Source organism: Pteropus alecto, unplaced genomic scaffold (genome assembly GCF_000325575.1).
Source record: "Pteropus alecto unplaced genomic scaffold, ASM32557v1 scaffold213, whole genome shotgun sequence".
Classification (NCBI taxonomy): Eukaryota; Metazoa; Chordata; class Mammalia; order Chiroptera; family Pteropodidae; genus Pteropus; species Pteropus alecto.
The window spans coordinates 68,678-73,648 of NW_006434829.1; the positions used below are offsets into that span (position 1 = coordinate 68,678).

The following is a 4,971-nucleotide window of genomic DNA, read 5'->3' on the forward strand; positions in this document are numbered from 1 at the left end:
CTGGGAGAGAAAGACACGTGAGGGAGGTCTGCTGTGAGCGGGAGGCTTCGCAACCCCTGGGCCCGGACTCCCCAGTACCAGCCTATGGAAGGCGAACACCGCCCCCCAGAGGGACAGCAGCGACATTCCAGATGCCCAGGAGCAGGAGCAAGGAGCTTTGTCGACTGCCGTCTGTCTCCTGTCTCTGTCTCCGGAGTTCCATGCTCAATTCCATTGGAAATTAATTAGTTCTACAATGACAGATCCTCTTTTTTGAGAAAATCAAACAAGAAAACAAACGCTGACTCGATCTGATACCCTTAATTTACAGATAAGAAGACAGAAAATAAGTGTTTTCTCCAGCCGATGGCAGAAGTCAGTCAGAGATTTGAAGCACAAGAAAAACGAGACGTGCCATTGCTGGCCTGAAGGCGGAAGGTGCCCCATGGGAGCTAATGTAGCACCCAGCTGACAGCCAGCAGGAAACGGGGACCTCAGGGATAGAGCCACGAGGAACTGAATTCCATGGACCAGTAGAGTGAGTGTGGAAGTGCGCTGTCCCCACAGCCTCCAGGTGAGACCTTGGGTGGCCAACGCTTCTTGTCAGCTGATGGACACCTGAGCAGAAAGCCCAGCCACACTGCAGTGGACTCCTAACCTGCAAGCTAGGGAAGGGGTGCCGTTTGAAGCTGCTAAATTTGTGGAAATTCATTAAACAGCAACTGAAAACTAATGCCTGGCCGATTATCTTTTAAAGGTATTTAACACTTAGGAAAAGATACGCATTTACCTACACAGTTACCAGTGCCAGTGTCAGTGCCAGAGGCGGACATTCTCTCTGGCAGATGCAGATTTCCATCTGGCTTCATTGCCCTCCGCCCTGAAGGGCATCTTTGAACATTTCTTGTACTCGTGTTTGCTGGTAATAAATTCTCTCAGCTTTCGTATGTCTGACGACGTCTTTATTTTGCCTTTGTTTCCTTTTTAACAGCTTTACTGAGATATAACTCACATTCCATACAATTCACCCAAAGTGTACACATTCAGGGGGGTTAGGTAAATTACATCATTAATCCTTAAAATCTGCCATTTGAACCATCAGTAAGTGTACTAGTCAGTGGCATTAATTACATTCACAATGTGGTGCAACCATCACTAGTAATCCCGAAACTTCTTCCTCATCCCAAACGGAAGCTCCTAAACATTAAAAATAACCACCGCCTCTTCCCTCCCCTCTGACCCATGCTGTCTCTGTGAATTTGCCTATTCTACAACACCATGTAAGTAAAATCGTACATTTGTGCTTTCGTGTTATCTTATTTCATTTAGCATGCGTTCCCATCGACAACCCTATGGTGTAATTTCTATAAAGCCCACTAAGAAGCAGTAAGATTTGCTAAATCCCGCTAATGACATTATCAAATGAAACCAAGGCGGTAGGTAAAATCAACTGAGCACAGTGAAGAGTAAAACGAGCTGCAGGACCAGGATTAGACTGTGGGGAAAGTCAACATTTAGAAAGCAAGCAGAGGAGAAAGGGAAGCCCGAAGAGGAGGCAGAGAAAGACCCACGGAGGATGGGAGGGTTCAGGACAGAGGCATGTCAGAGAGGAAGGAAGAATTTCATGGAGGGGAGATGAAAAGGCTCAGATAAACTAAGGACTGAAACGTACCAGCCTGGCTCGATGAGGGGTCACTGTGACTTGGGGAAAGCAGTTTCAACGTGCCGGTGGGAAAGGAGCCAGATCCCACGGGAGGAATGGAAAGCTCGGAGGTAAAGAAAGAAGAGCAAGGGCAGAGCTAGAAGAGGTGGTGCGGCCAAAAGCCAAACTTGAGGGAGACCGTGGGCTGAGAGGAAGGAAGGAGCAGACAGGCGGCTGGAGCCAGAGGCCAGAGAGGGGAAGAAGGGATGGTCAAAAGCTCAGACGAGGGATCAGGCTTGAGGAGGAAGCTGGCAATGCATCTTTCTGTGCCTCCCTTCAGAAGTCACACGTCCCAACTCTTACCTTCTGCCTCCCTATTCCTTTGACGGGCTTGGAAAGACCTCTGTGACTGCACGGAAACCACCCAAATAATCCAGGGTCATCCCCCATTTTCGGGTCCTTAGTTGAATCATATCTGCTAAGTCCCTTCTGCCATATAAGATAATACAGCCACAAGTTCTGGGGATTAGGGCATGGATATCTTTGGAGAGCCTCCCACCAGGGCAGAAATGGGCCCAAAAAATAAAAAAATAAATAAAAAATAAAAGCTGCTAGAACCAGCGAGAAAGCTACGCAAGCTACTGAGGCCCAAGAGGTTCCACAGCACAGCTCTGAACGAGCTCCCGAGGGCCCAGGCCTCTACATTCTGGGCCCTGACAACTTCTCGACCCTGACTCCCCTGCACCTGTCTCATTCTCACTATGCCTCATTTTAAATGCCGCCTGTTCCCAGAAGCCTGCCCATTGTCCCAGAAAGCATCAGTGGTCCCTTAGCCAGTAATCGCCGAGCACTCTGCCCCATGCTGCACTTCGCAGATGCTGCCAGCACTTCAGCACTCTGCCTCAGGCTACCACTACTTATCTGCCCACCTCTCTTATGAGATAATGAACCACTTGAGAATTGGGACAATCTCACTCTAAATCTCAAAAAGAGGATAGCTCTAATAGCCAGAAGACTTAAGAAAGCTGGCTGATATAAGACATGCTATGAGGAATACTACAGATGAAAGTGTATTGTAAACTAAACAGAGATTTTACAACATGAAACTTCTTTTTCCTTAACATAAACATTTTAAAACTTAAAATGTTTTTTAAACTATATGCCACTAACTTTTCAGTGTTTAAACTATGTGATAAAAACCAAGGAAACCCATCATTTCTAGGAGTATTCTTCCTTTAACAGAAATATTTCCTCACCAAGTTATGAAGAAATGAGTCATTTCCAAAACATTTTTAAGATGAGAATATAAAGAACAAACTGCATGGGGGTTCTTAAAAAAAAGAAACAGTTCTATTTTCTCGACATGTGAATTTAATCTATAAACAGAACTGTTCTCATTCCTATTCTTCCTTTATTTTTATTTTTATTTTATGTTTCCTAGTAATATTTTAAAGTTTTCTCATCGTTCAGGCATATTTCTAGTTAAAATTAATACTAGGTAATTTCTTCCCACTGTGAATAGACTTCCTTTAATAAAAGTATGTGCTTGTTATTGAGAACAGTAAGCAATCTGTTGATGTTTCCTTTCCAGCCACTTTACTAAAAACTCACTGATGTTAACAATCTCCTGTACATGTTGGGGATATAGTTAATTAATTACTAAGGGTAATTCTGTAATCTCTCTTCCAGGTAGTCTTTGATTCTATGTAAATACTGTATTCTCCTAAGCAGAATGTCAAGACAATTTCTATATAAAATACTGATAAGGAGACTTTCTCATTTAATTTATGATATGTATCTCAAATCGTTGCCCTATGACTGGCATTTGCTAAGAGCTCAAAAAATATGTGTTGAGAGAAGGAATGAAAGAACAAATGAACAATTTTCAAGAAAAGGCAGAAATGTATACACTTCACCATTCAGGAGGCTTTGCAAAACAGAGAGACAATTTTAATGAAACAGAGAGCAGATTAGATCATACTTAGGTTAGAGAAAAGCTGGTGTAGTGTCGAAGTGGTTTAAAAAGAAGAGGTAGGGAAGAGTTGTGCTATTTATTTCCCAGGTAGACAGTTAATCGTAGGGAACATCTCTAAGCTGACTAACGTGTTAGCTAGCATTCTGGATGACATCCTGTCTCTCCCCTTTTTTTTTTTTTTTTTAAACATAGTATATTCTGCTATTAAGGTATAGATAGAATTGAAATTCTTTACTTTCTCCATATACTTTGGGTGGGATCTATGGAATTTTGATGTCAACCTTATCTTCGACATTCATACTAGATGTCAGATGATACGAATTAACATAATTTAACAACTCTAGTGTCGAGAAAATAAAAATAATTAAATTTATGAGATGTCGGTGAAAAATAAAACTAGGAGAAACACAATACACACCACCAGTTAATCTGAGATTAAAAAAAAAAAATCCTGAAGACCAGGAAGCTAGGAGCTAGAGATGTGTTTTTTTTAAAGGCCACACACAAACCTGCTTGATCCTAAACACTGCACATATTGATAAGACCGACATTTTTAATCAATACTTTTAGACTAGACCAAGAAATAGAAATCTATACAGCTCTTTCTGCCACCTACGTAATCAATGGCTGTAGCATAAAACTTCTACAATATCCTCGAACAGAGAAACCAGAGTATGTAGTTTTAAAACCCAATATAACAATGTTGGATTTTTCTCGGAAACGTAAGGCGTTTACTATTAAGAAATTTCCTACGCTAACAAAAAAGAGCATGATCATTTTCAGCAGTTGCTAGAAAGGCCATATGCGAAATTTTAAGCATCTAGTTTCAGTCGGAAGGGGAAAAAAAGTAAGCAGGAATAGAAGAAACCTTCTTTTGCATCACTGAGAATATGTGGTTCAAACGCACAACCACCACCACACAGCACATGCAAACACGAGGGGTTGTCATTATTCTTGAAAAAAACAGAAACGTTTGCTATTAACGCTACGACGTGAATTCAAGAAGTACCACGCAAGGGGAAAAAGTAATTCATGCAAGGGGTAAAAATCACCGCTAAGAAGAAAAATTATCTATTGATGAATTTACCGTCTACCTAGAACGATGAGGCTAACAAACCGCAATATTGCTAAAAGGACAGATACGTGTCCAACGACGAAGCAAGGACGCAGACACACTAACCCCGGCACCTTCGCATCTACCTGTCCGAACCCCTAGAAGCTGCGATGGGGGCAGCGATCCCGTCACAAAGGCAGCGGCGACGGCTAATCAATGAGGAGCGGAGCCTCCGCGGAGGGCGGCGCGGCAGGGGCGGGGACAGCGCCGGGACAGCGCCAGGACGAGCGGCTGCTGGGCTGCGGCCCGGCCACCCCCTCA

General features: G+C 43.1%; 1 protein-coding gene across 1 annotated transcript in view; it reads right to left on the reverse strand.

Moving 5' to 3' along the window:
• Positions 1–4,971, reverse strand: part of LOC102889398 (zinc finger protein 140) — a 76,864-nt gene that overhangs the window by 32,913 nt on the left and 38,980 nt on the right. The gene's annotated exons all lie outside the window — the stretch shown is intronic.